We start from the raw sequence: 13977 nt of genomic DNA, 5'->3' as shown, positions 1-13977 counted from the left end.
GGTAGAGTGCTGTGGCATCACAGCTCACAGCAACCTCCAGCTCTTGGGCTTAGGCGATTCTCTTGCCTCTGCCTCCCAAGTAATTGGGACTACAGGCGCCTGCCACAATGCCCGGCTATTTTTTTGTTGCAGTTTGGCCGGGGCTGGGTGTGACCCCACCACTCTCAGTATATGGGGCTGGCACCCTACTCACTTAGCCACAGGCGCTGCCCAAACTGTGCTTGTTTTCTTAGCCTTGGGAACTCAGGCACCCTCCTCTGGATGAGCGGCTTATCAAAGGTCAGGAACTTCCTGCTGCTTAGCGTAGTTGGAGTATATTATATTTTTTTCAGGTACACAGGATGAGGCAAGAGATATCAGCAGGGGCTGGGTTGTCAGCAGCCTTGGAACCTAAGTTAAGAATTTTAAACTTTCCCCTGAAATCAATATATCTATCAGTTGATGGGAGATATATGGGGTAGAAGAGAATAGAATGAATTAAAAGAGAGAACAAAATCGGGGTGTTTTAGAGACACTGACAGAATACAGAACAGATTGGAGGTGACAAAACCCCAGGTCTAGTCAGAAAAGCTTTCGTGTTATCTAAGTGAAGAGGGAGATTTGCCTGTAGTAAGGCTTGATGGACAGCTGAGAAAGAGATCAATAGAAAAATAGAGATTTTTGCAGGTAACTCAATAGGATTTGATATTGGATCAAATTTGGAGGACTGTTTGGTATCTAGGTAACTGATGATGAATTGGCCATCTTATGGGAGTATTCAGGAAATGGTGGACTATGCGGTAGGGAGATAATGGAAACGGTTTTGTGAAGAACAGCAAGAAATCTATTTTGTACTATCAAGCCATGTGGAGGGCTTGTTTGGAGTAAAACACATATTTGTACACGTTTTCCTCAGAAGCTTACAACAGCCAGTGGAAGCTAAGTAGTTTTATTTACTTAGAATTAGACAGAATGCAAAATATAGACCCAAATTTGGATGGTATTCTAGAGATGTTGAAAACCATTAAAATGTTAGCTAGGTGTATTAAGTGGAGCAATCTTGGTCTCACAGCACCAACGGGATCAGCACCTTCTGGGGGGAGAACGGGCATAGGATGGAACAGAGGGAGTTGTTGAAATGCAGCATGATGATAACAAATGACTCAGCCAGTCCCACCAGGAATTCTGGAGTGGAGATGGCCCTTAAGATTTGTCCCTTTGAGCCAAGGAGACCTGTTTGGGATAGCCACAGTGGGTCTACCCTGCTTCTAGGAGGGGAGGTGTCAATTCTTTGTAACTCAGGGTGGTGGTTCACAGGTCTGGTTCCCAGAGCTGCAATGGCAGCAGCAGCTTGGTGATGGTTACAGTGGCAGAACATGGTGCCCACCCCACACCTGTTAAATCAGAACTCGGGGGCACAGCTATCTATACTGTAAGCTCTCTTAATAGACATTGAAGTTTGATGCCACTGGCTTCATGACATTTTGAGGGAGTTAGTTGTACATTGACAGCAATAACACTCTCAGCATTACTGTAGAAGAAAAGATGGGGTGACGCCACTGCATCAAAAGATAATGTTGTGAAGTCCAAAGAGGAGCAAGTGGCTTCTATTCTGAGTTCAGAATATTGACAGCAGTTTTAGCAAGGAAGGACAGAAGAGAAATTAAAGAATTTGAATATTATGAGAATAGACAGAGAGGCATTGTTTTCCATTTATTGATGTTTTCTTTACCTCAAGTATTCATCTAATATACAAAATTAAGTATTCTTTAATATCAATATCAACCACTCTTCTGAAGTCAACTATGATTACAACGAATACTTACAGGTAAGGAGTTTTATGTCATGATTAAGCAATAGAATATATTACTAGTTCAAATAGTTAACCATAACTTACAGTATGTATTTTTCCTTTATTATATACAAGCTGGTAATAATTAAAAGAGAAGCTCTTGAAAGTAAATTACGTTCCATTATGTGGAAATATTAATCTAAAGCAAATATATCTTTTCTCAGCTGTTTAGCATACAAGTCAAGTTTTTGTTAGACTAAAATACCTAACTGTTCATTAAAGCCCTCTTAAGATTATATAAAACTTTATTTTAAGCCCATGTTCAAGCAATTCTTTTCCTGGGTTGTTGGTTATATATACACTTTATCATTAAGCTACTGCATCTTAAATCCTTCTAACACCAACCTTGACTAGAGAAATAGTCATTGCCAAAGCACAATTTATTTAATGCACAGAACAGTTTGATGGTTCAGTTCATTGAAGTCTAGATTCAGACTTTTGGTTTAGTCACTACTGGAAGCTAATAAGTAGCTCTTTAGAAAAAAATTAAGGTGCACCTCTCTCAATGGAGTTAATATAAAACAAGTCAAAATATAGAGGTAACACTAAGAAGACAAAACGTCTCAATGCAGAAACATGTGTATGTCTCAAATTATGTGCGATACTTGCTTTCTAGTTTTTAATGACCCTATCTCCTCACTGGATTGCAAACTCAGGACCCTGGACTTGGGTTCATCATTTGCTCTGAATTGGTAATGTGTTAGTGTTCCTTCTGGGTACTGTGTTTATTACTTTACTGTTATAGAGAGGATGATGCCAAAAGATAATAAGAAATCTGTGACTTCTTAGAAAATAAAGGGGAAGCTGAACTTAGTAGCTTGTAATTGTCTTAGATCAGCAGTGGTTCAATGGGGTGTCCCTAAAAGCAAAGGGAAATAGCTATGGAATTCTGCTGTGGGTGCAGATGAGTATCAAAGGTCCTTCTAAATTAGATTAAGGAGATTTTTTTCCTTTCATCTTTGAAAACGCCCTTAAAATTATTTTCATTGTGTAACCTATTTATATAGCCCAAATAAATTATGGTGAATAGAATTTTCAAATATTTTATTACCTGACAACAGTTGTATATATTATTTTGTACATCATGTTTTGAAATTCATATATACATTATCAGATGGCTCAGTTGAGTAATTAACATATGAATTACCTTACACACATCATGTTTTGTAGTGAGAACACTTAAAATCTATGCTCTTAGCAATTTTCAAAATCCAGTCCATTGTTATTAACCATAGTCGCCATGTTGTACAATGGCTCTCTTGAATATATTCTTCCTCTCTGACTAAAATTGTCCTTTGACCGGCATGTCCCCACCCCCACCTCTCACTCTGCATCAACCCTTGGTAACCACCATTTCACTCTCTATGTAACTTTTTTAGATTTCACATGTGAGATCATGCAGTGTTTGTCCTTCTATGTCTTGTTTATTTCACTTCATCTCCAGTTCATCCAGGTTGTCAAAAATGACAGGGTTTTCTTGTTTTTAAAACTGAATCATTTTTTATAGTGTGTTTGAGTGCATCACAAATACTTTATCCACTCATTCACTGATGGACACAGTTCTATTTTTAATTTCTTGAGGGACCTACAGACTGTTTTCTATAATAGCTGTATTTACATTTCCAACAATGTACAAGGGTCTCATTTTCTAGTCCTTGTTATCTTAAAATCTTTTTGATAATAGCCATTGTAATAGGTATGAAGTGATATCTTCATGTGGTTTTAGTTTATATTCCTCTCATGATTAGTGATATTGAGATTTTTTTTATATCTGTCCCCCATTGTCTATCTTCTTTTGAGGAATATCCATTTAGAATCTTGTGTACATTTTTTAATCAGTTTGTTTGCTTTCTTTCTATTGAATATTTGAGTTCCTTGTATATTTTGTATCTTAATTCCTTTTCAAATGTACGGTATGTAAACATTTTATCCTGTTCCATAAATTGTCTTTTCACTCTGCTGACTGTTTCCTTTATTATAAAGGAATTGTTCATTTTATATAACCCAATTTATCTATTTATATTTCTTTTGTTTGTGCTTTTGGAGTCATATCAAAAAAAAAATATTGCCCAGACTAATGTCTTGAAATTTTTCCATCTGTTTTCTTCTAGCAGTTTTACAGTTTCAGGTCTTAGGTTTAAGTCTATAATCCACTCCGTTAATTTTTGTATGTGGTTTGAGGTAAGGGTCTAACTTTCTTCTTCTGTAAGTAGATAATTGGTTTTTCTAACCAATTATTTAAAAGACAGTCCTTCCTCTAGTTTATGTTCTTGGCTACTTTTGTCAAAAATCACATGATGATAAATGCATGGGTTTGTTTCTATGCAAAAATGATTTCTAATATATACATTTGATGTGAAACCAGACAATAAATTAATTTTTTTGCTCTCAAAAATTCTTCTCTTTCTCTTGGTTTTAATCATCTCTTCCTTCCTCCTGTAACAGCCATGTGTCCCTAGTAGTCAGCACAAATGTCAGGTACAGTGTCCACAGGTGGGCCTGCGGTATAGCTGATTCAATAGGAATGAATCTCAGGGCATTTATTTGGAAACTGTGGTAGAAATGCTCTGCTGGATAGAAATGTGGAAGTGTGATTTCTTGGGAACCACTCCCATCCATCTTGATTCACTAGAGAGAAGCCTCCAATGAACGAAGTAAACACCCAAGAAGAGAAGTTGAGAAATGCTAAAAGAGTAAAGACAAATCCGGATAATTCCTTTTGTGCTATGGTTAAACCACTCCCTGAAAGAATTTTTCATCACAAAAGTAATAAACTATCTTTATTATTTAAGTTCTCTGGAGTTGTTTCTACTACTTGCAAACAAAAGCATTCTGGCAAACATGGTAATCCTTCATTCTCCAATCCCCTATCTCAAGGTAAAGCAATACAAAACAAAACAAAAAGAACGACAAAGTAGCAATATTTCTACACAGCTATAACATTTTTCTGACTTGGTTTTATATATCATAGGTACATGCAATTTTCTGCATGATTTTTTTTAAATTTTAAAGATAACTGTAATATTTATTCACTTCAATGATTTTTCAACATTGTGCAGCTTTTTGGCTTTGTATCAGAATAATTTATACACTATACTGTAAAAAATTACCAGCAAGACTGAAATGATGTATTAATAGAAGTTACCAGAGAACAAAAGTGGGAGAGACTATGTTCACCTTACACAAGCTTAGAGAAAGGAAAGAAAAGAGGAGAGTGTGTGGAGAAGCCAGCCAGTCCGAAGGGGGACAGGTAGAAAAATCTTAGAAATGGAGCTACCAAATCTTATCTAATATCCAAGATGATAGTATTTGAAGTTCTGATTTTTTGTTATTTACTTTATGACTAAATGATTTCCTTCTGGAATATATTTGTAGTCTTGTTAAGGGTTATGCGTATACACGCTGGTTACAGCAAGCAGATGAAATGCCCTCATCATTTCACAAACTATGGGGAGGGGAGAGGCAGTAAGGAGAATAGGAAAGATTCCCTAATAACACAAATCACACTAGTTGTGTTCCAACATTACCAGGCAGAGACAGGCAGAAACAGGAACATCCAAAGAAAATGTGCAGAAGATTATTTTTTTGATCCAAAGGACCTGAATTCAGTAGGCATGTTCTTTTAAGTTCATTTTATTGTGGGTAGTTTAAGATACGGTAGTTTTTAAGTCCTTAATTCTCCAAGTCCAGATGTATAAATTAATGCAGATCTTGTTGGGAAATCAGGGAAATAATTTCCACCTCAATTTAACTGCTAACCAAAACATGCTTTTTGCATTAAAGAAATGATCAGAAAGGCTGTGCCATGCTTCAAAGACAAACAAATTAACAAGAATGCAAACATGATGAATAATGTACCACTGCCAAGACTTGGCCAACAGTGGGGCTTCAGAGATGCTGTCCTGTGAAGTGGCCTTCCATTTGCCTGGTTTCTCTTCCAGGGCCGAGTTTTTGTGCCATGTCGCCTTTTGGAAGAGGTCCTCTTCTGTTATGGTCACGCATCGTTCCACATGGACCACCAGACCTTGATCACTGAGGCTAATATCCCTGCAATCATCACCACTACCTTTATTCTCTCACTGTCTTGAAGCTCTTAGTTTTTTCTCTTCCATGTTTGAACAAACTTCTGGAAACATAATTGTTTTGAAGATTCACTGAACTGGTTCATAGCCATCAAAACCCACAAACCTTAAATTTGGAAGCTTTTCTCCAAGACCCTTGATATTGATGTGAAATTCCACAACATTTCCAAAACTCATGAGGAATTCTTTCGGTTCATTTTCATAAATGTCAAATGACAAGTTATCAACAAAAAATTGATGACTCTAGATAATGAACTATTCTATAGTTGTCAGAGTCACTCTGTTTCATATCTTCTCTGCCTGGTCTTGGTCCTTTGGGAGGGAAATCAGGTCATTCTCTAGCCATTGTTTATGCCCTCTGGGTGGCTGAGACTGAACTTCTGTTTTAGCTTCAACTCTTGGCTTTGGTGGTTCTTGTGGCAGAGAAACAGGTTTTGCAGGAGGAGGCAGAGGAGGAGGTGCCTGCCCTACTTCTTTTAAGTTCATCTCCATAACTTGTGGTTTCAGCTCTTTAGTTTTATTTCAGATTCTGGTTTAGGTTCAGGTTCATGAGGGGGTTCTTTCAAGCGTTGCTCTTTGCCGTTGGTCACAGGCGAGCTCCACAGTGGCCATCGTTAGCATTTTCTTGCCTGGGTTCAGAAGACAGTTACCTTTCTTCTTGCTCCTCTTCTACTTCATCTTCTGATCCTTCATAGAGTGAGGTTCAGAATCACCAAATACTTCATCTTCATAATGAAACATATCATTGTGAATGTAAAAGGTATTTAGAATAGATTGTTCAGAAACCAGAACAAAGGTTTGCATGAACTTCCTCTCTGGTTGTCCTCTGTTAGACAGCAAACCTGTGACCTGGATAACTATTCTATCACTCAGGTTGCATGGGCATGCATCTGATAAATTTTAGCATGAAATCCACTGAAGTGCAGAGATAATACTTTGTGATGCATAGTGTTTTATTTACAAAGAGCTTCCTAGGCTTTCCACTAGCATCTGCTCCACCGTGAACACAGGAAGAATTCCCACCATGAAGCCTGTGTAAATATTCTGGAGCTTTAATCACCAAAGTGTAATGTTGCTTCATAAGAAAGCCTATCCTGAAAGCAGCAGACTGAGTTTATCCATAACCATTTCTTTGGTCCACAATGTTAAATACTTCAGCAACAGCAGAGGAGTGGGTAAGTGACACGGAGGTCAGCAGGAGAACCACCTGGCATCAGGTGCAGCTGTTTCTTGCTCACTCACTGCCCTTAGACAAATCCAGAGATAGAGAGATGTGAGCTCCTTACTCCTCATAGTTACCTCTTCCTATGGCTTACAATAAGGACCTTCTGCATGATTTATATATAATGGATCCATGCAATACTTTATTTTAATTGCTTATCTTGATTCAATATAGTTGAAGCCACATATGCCTCATATCAGTATGCAATTTGGACATGGATTATTTCCTTTTCCTTTATTTGTTGTCCAAATAATAGGAATAATATACATAAACCTTACCTATGAGTGGGGAGGTTTTCTTAACATTAACAGAATACAGTCATCTGTAAACAAAAACCATGTTTTATTCAAATATTTTGCTAACGGTAATAAAGAACACAAGAAAAAAGAATGTGACATCAAAGGACAAGCAAAAAAAATTTTTTTTTTCTACTGCAAACATTAACTGGAGGTATCTTTTGCCCTTTACTATATAATTAGAAAGATGCATTACTTGACAGAAAATTTCCAATGTATTAAAAGCATGTTTTCATAACTATATTGACCTAGCCATTATAGAAAAAACACACGTGCTTTTATTATAGGTCAAAACTCACCAGTATAGCTTCATCATCTAATAAGCTATTTTTTAAATAATCTATTTAAAATAACTTTATTTATTTAAAATAATCTATTTAAATAATCTATTTTTTCTTTTATTTGACTGGTTATGTATATTTGTATGATAGTTGTTGACTGTGCATTCTAATGTCCTTGTTTTTAAATATTAAGGAGTTACAATGAAGAGCCTGCTAGGAATGTTGTCAATGAAGGAAATAGTTGGCTCTCTTGGAGATAAATGATAAAATCAACCTTAACTTATAGATCAGCATACTAATGACTGACCAGAAGGCTTGAGGTTGAGATATTAACATATTTAAAGACCAAGGGCATCAGTCTATAATGGAAACACAGGAGAGGGCTACTAGTATTTGGGGAAATGGTAACAATACCAGAATGAAGAGGGTAACTTAGTCATTGGACATCAAGTTATTTATGTTCCACCAGCAAGGATAGATCTTAGATTTCGAACCAGGAGGCCTCAAGTGTTTCTCATCTTTATGGAAAGCCTAGCCCTATTAGGAGAGATAAAAATATCAGATATCCTTGCTTGTCGCAATTAAACATTTAATTTCTCTACCTAGTATTGTTTTGTTTCCATGCTTACCCAGAAATCTGATTCCCATGTCTGCTCCCTTCTGTTTTGTAGTCCTTGTCACTGTAGTAACTTACAAAAATTAATAAAACAAGCTTTGATTGTGATCACTGCATGGCAAAGTATTTTGGTCACTGGGAGGCAATATGCCAACTTTGCTCATTCAAATATTTATGGTTTGTATGAACGTTACATTCCTCAGTACATACAAATAACTGAACCTTTATCTTACCTGTTGTTTACTAGTAAGTATGAACCATCATTTAAAGCCTGATGCCATTCTGAGACATCAAAAATAGTATCTCTGGGGACTTCAACATAAAGGGAAGTTACAGAATTGCCTTACTTATAATACCACTTACTTATCTGGATATTATATTGTAAACCTGGGGTGTCCAACTTGCAGCTTTTGGGTCACACGATTATTTTATAAGGACTTTTTCTTGCTTAACTGTGGTGTTGGATATCATGAAAAGAATGCATGGACTTTTTTTTCCCCCCTAATCATCTGTTATTAGTGTTTTATGTTTCATGTGCGGTCCCAAACAACTCTTAGTTCTTCCAATGTGTGGCAGTGGGAAAAACTAAAAAAGATTGGACACCTCTGAAGATTATTCATTAGAAAATGGTTAGGCATTGTTTTTACTTTTGATACAAAGTTTGATAATTTTCTTCAAATCTTTCATAGCCTCCTATTGTCTTTATGATACATTTTTTGCTATTTAGGGTGAAACACAGATCCTTTTATGATCTGACGTTTACATCTCCATCTGTTGACATCCTGTTGCATGTAATGGTTGCTTTAGGCACATCTGCTATTCTCAATCTCTTATCTAAACCACCTACACTTCAGTATTCATCCCAAACTTTGTCTTAAGGGAGATATCTTGTCTCTTTCTCTTTTCTCTACCTTAAATACAACCCTTCTTTGGAGGGCTACTCTTTGCTTTCTCTCATAGCAAAACAAGGTATATTGTAATTATTGATTTGTTTATCTTACCCATAACATTATAAGCCTTTTTGAAGGACCACCTCTGAATTTTATCTTGGTATACCATAGATATAAGGACAGTTTTTATATATAAGGCTGAAGGGAGTTGACTATTTCAATGGTTAGAGTGATGGCCCTATGCAAGGGGAGGTAGGTTTGAACCTGGCCAGGGCCAGCTAAACGTAAAAAAAAAAGAATGGAATTTGGCTTTCAAACCAACTCATTTTCCTTGTAACTACTTTTAGTGGACTGAAATAATTATCCAATCTTTTACCTCTTCCAGTATCCATCCCCATTGCCATATGCATTTGGTAGGGCCCCCCAACTCTGACTCTTGAGCTCTACCATGTGGATGCATTAGGTCAATGGGATGGTGGTAAACAAGATGCAAGAAGAGAATGGTGAGAGACATGACATATTCATAGGAAGCAGCCCTACTCTGCAGAAGAATGAATGAGCTCAGCCAAGGCCAGTCATGCCCAGCACAGATCAGCTGAATCCCAGTGATGCATAGTAAATTCTCCTTGTTATTCAAGTTCTTTGAAGGGGGCAAAGGACTGGCATTGGCTCAGAGCTTCCCAAGGGGAGTACTGTGAAGGTGACTGTAGTGATATTCAGCAATGGGGAATGTGACACATATTCTAGGATGAGTTTGCAAACTTAATTTTCTGACTCCTATGACATTGAAGTTGTAGGAAGTAGGTTGTGAAGGTTTCTTGTCATGATATATAACTGCTAACATTTATGATCACTCATGATCTGAATCCAGTGATACCCCTGATAAAAGCAAAACAATTATTAGTGTTAAGCATAGGCAGTTCAGGATAATGACTAAGATAGTGTTCTTTAAAGCCAGACTGCTTACTTTTAAGCTTGTACTGAGAGTATTGACCTTAATCAAAGCATTGATTTATAATGTGACTCAGTTTTCTAATCTGTAAAATGTGGAAAATAATAGCATCTATCTCCTAAGTTTTTTCATAGGTACATGTAGAAAATATAGAACTGTGCCTGAAATTGAATACCCAAGTACTGTTAGTTATTGTTTTAATGTGTAAATAAAACTTTGTTTAATCAGCTTCCTCATTACTCTTTTCTTGATGAACATTATGCTTTGTTCATCTAAGTCATGATATATGTTTATACATACCTATGAAGAAGTATAAAATTATTAATATCATATCATTTTTTGTTTAATAATATGTCTCTTTTAAACTCAGAATTGGGTACAATCCTCAATTGCAAAGCACATTTAGATAACTATACCAGAGGAGATGACAGGGATTTCCTGAGATAGACATCTGATCTCCTTCAAAATATGGAAAATTAGGAGCTGAGAATATAAAGTGTATTTCAGACAAATCTAACGTCTTAACTCTAAAATCTTCTTGCTCAAGTTCATCTCCTTTCAAAGTTATCCAGGGAAAAGCCCCTCATAGGAAGATTAGCCCTGACAGCTATACTAGAATTTTCCTGTCAGTCCTTGGTGTCAGGAATAGGAGAATGAATTCATGGACTGCAAGGAAGTGAAAGCCAGAGAATTTATTGAGAAAAAAGGAAAGAAGAAAGTCAAGTCTCTGGCACAGTGGAGGGGGCCCCCGAACTGATTTGCCACTTTTGGCTGTTTGTCTATGGAGTTTTAAGCGTTAACTGTTTACGTGGTTATTTGCAGCACTTTCTGGTTGGGTCTTTCAAATTAAAATGCTCAATGGTAGTGGCTCCCTGTTCATGGTGACAGGCTTCCTTCCCCCACTTCCCTTGGGGGTCTTTCTTCCTGGCAGGTCTCACCCACACAGCTATTGACTGATGGCTGTACAGGTCATGTGAGCGCTCTGGGCTTGTTATGAAACTTCCTGCTGGGGCTTCTCCAGGCTTGTTGGCTGTGCTCAACCCCCATCCAGACTCTCCTTCTTTGGGCCCCATTTCCCTGTTCCTGCCTAAAAGCCTCTGACTCCCATCAATGGACTTTCATGGGTTAAGGGACCTTAGAGTAACCTTAAAACCTGCTGCAGTTTTGCAATTTCTGGCCTTTGCTGATTTCCACTCACCTCTTTTGGGCTGCTATTAGTTGGCACTGTGGAATATCTTATAGATCAAGTGACAGAAAGGGCACTTCTACCCTATTTATCATGAAAGTCTTTGGAGAAGGAATTCTTTGTGGTAATAATTTATCAGTCTCTAAAGACTTCTACTATTATGCACGAGTCTATTACACAGAAAACTCAAAACGTTGCTGAGAATAATACTCACCTTTGACAGAAGCTGACAGGGAAGGTAGAATAAAAAATAGGAATGCCCTTGGACTTTGCCAAATCCTCGCCAAGGATTTCTACACAAAGTGGAGGTTCTTAGACATCTGTGAGCATTTCTCCCTTAGAGCACTGGTACTGTGTGTCAGGATGCGGGAAGACCGTCATCACCATCGGTGAATAAAGGATGGAAAATGCTGACTGCAGCAGTTGCCGGGACTTTTCATCTCTCTCCAGCGCTGGCACAATCCCTGGATGAGCTGCTTCCACTCAGTTACTGAGTACCGCTACATGAGTGTCTCAGAGCCATGTGGTTTTTACCTGGTATAACTCTAAAAACTGTCTTAATAGGAGTGAAACGCCAAGAATAATATGAGTAGTATGGATCTCAGAACTTTGCACGGATGTCTTTTCAATTACTAGCAGGTCAGAATTGTGGTGCTTCTAAACAGATATGGATGCAGACAGAATTAATTATGATTCAAAAGAAGCACATGAAGACATGGCCTTGGGGGTGACAACTTAGGAGCTGTATTAGAGCCATTTCCCATTACTAATGGGCTAGACATATGAATAACTTGTAGATTTGGCTTCAGCAACATCTTTTCCTGAAGGCCTGCTTAAGGAGGTGAGAAATGAGGGTTACATTATTAGAATATAAATTTGGTCTCTGGGAAAGCCCATTTAGCTCAAAACATGATGGGCATCTTTATAACTTTTGGTAACCATTCTACATGCATGTAACTCCCTAGAAGTGTGGAGCCAGTGGTACATACCAGAGACATATGGCCGAAAGTCTTCATTTGGTAGAAGACTGAAGTAACCAGACCACCTTACAGCATGATAACCGTTCACAAGGCTAAGGATACTCTTTTGAGACACTGGTATGTTCTGCTGGCTTTCTGACACATGATTGATAGTAAGAGATGACACTAGAAGCCCTACCTGGGCAAGAGGGTGCTGAAATGGCTTGGATATCCACAGGGGTTAGTAAGCATTACTCGCTTTTCTAAGTCTACCCTTCAAAGTGGTGAAAAATGAGTCAGTTGAACAGGTCACGCATGCAAACTTTTCACCCTGGATACACTGGGGGAAGAAATCCAGGGTGGGACTAGGTCATTAATCTCCCTCAAGCCTTTTACCTTTACTTACAAGGGTAAAGGGTATTTTATGGAAACTTCAGAGCTCTATCAACCTGAGAAAGGCCATCAAGTGCCATGACACTCACTAAAAATGAAATCCTACAGCCTGGCCTGTCAACCAGCATGGAGAGCGTGTAGGTGTAAGTGAGCTTCACAAGGCACGTCACGCACAAGGGAGGGAGACAGAAAGATGCCAAAATAGCTTAGGGACAGTATGAGAAAGGGGGCAGACTGAGAAAGGCAGGCAACAAAACTGGAAAAGGCTCACAAGAGAGAAATCTGTGGCTTAGTTCTCTAGAAACAGACAGTCAGAAAGAGAATAACAGAGAGGCCACGTTGGGTGTGCAAGGGCAGGGCCAGACCCTGAGATAAGACCTGTGCAGGAATGCTGCAGCTCTGAAGGAAGGTTACATCCATTTGAACCCAGGGCTTAGAGGGACCCTGACTTATCTATCAAACTTGACAGCTGTTTTTGATCCTCTCATCTTTGTCATTGTTGAATGTAAAGGGCAAGAAACCAAAGCGTTCCAGAGGCATCTTAAATATTAAGGCTATACAAATGACATTCTCAACATGAGATCACAGCCATAAACATTTCAGAAAAGGTTGTTTCAATGCTCTGTGTATCTGGGGTTGTTATATACACTGCCACCTTCATGTAGGCCATAAAAAATGAGAACACATATTTAAACTGAGTTGGCACCTTCCCTATTACTATATGAACTTATTGTCAGTGATTCCCACATAGCTGAAAGATTGGACACTTAGAAAAAGTGCAAACATGGGGGGCTCAAGGGTGTGTTTATAGGCTGTACATGTATGTACCCCCAATTTCTAAAATCCGAGCTCATTTAAACCTTGCAGAATTTGCCTTCCTTTTCCAAGACCAGAGATAGTACTTAATCTCTATGCATGTGAAACAAGAAGCAGTGTCCTTCTTATTTTATTCTGAACTATCTTTAATGCCAAAGATGAATCTAGATATGCGGGAAGTTGACATTTATTCAGAATTATTATTCAATCAAAGTTCTATTTTCTTCTTATGATGATTTCATTTTTCAGAGTAGTTTTAATGTGAAGCTTGTGATCAGGATTTTTTTGTTAAACAATTGGTGCTACCATCTGTGTCACCTGAGGCTTTTTTTTGCAGATTATTGTACATCGTACCTCTTGTAATGTGACAGAATGAAAATATAAATAATTCGAGTCTTGTTTTGCTGGGAGAGAATGTTCCAGACAGTTATATGGTGCCAGAATACCAATTCC

General features: G+C 38.0%; 1 pseudogene; it reads right to left on the bottom strand.

Annotated features, from left to right (window-relative positions):
* Nucleotides 1-5982: 5982 nt before the first annotated feature.
* On the bottom strand, nucleotides 5983-9616 carry LOC105886419 (annotated as a pseudogene).
* Between the last annotated feature and the right edge of the window lie 4361 nt (nucleotides 9617-13977).

This window comes from Otolemur garnettii, unplaced genomic scaffold (genome assembly GCF_000181295.1).
Source record: "Otolemur garnettii isolate 467f Iridium unplaced genomic scaffold, OtoGar3 scaffold00009, whole genome shotgun sequence".
NCBI lineage: Eukaryota > Metazoa > Chordata > Mammalia > Primates > Galagidae > Otolemur > Otolemur garnettii.
The sequence above is the reverse complement of the archived record's forward strand: the minus strand, read 5'-3'. Positions and strand labels throughout refer to the sequence as shown.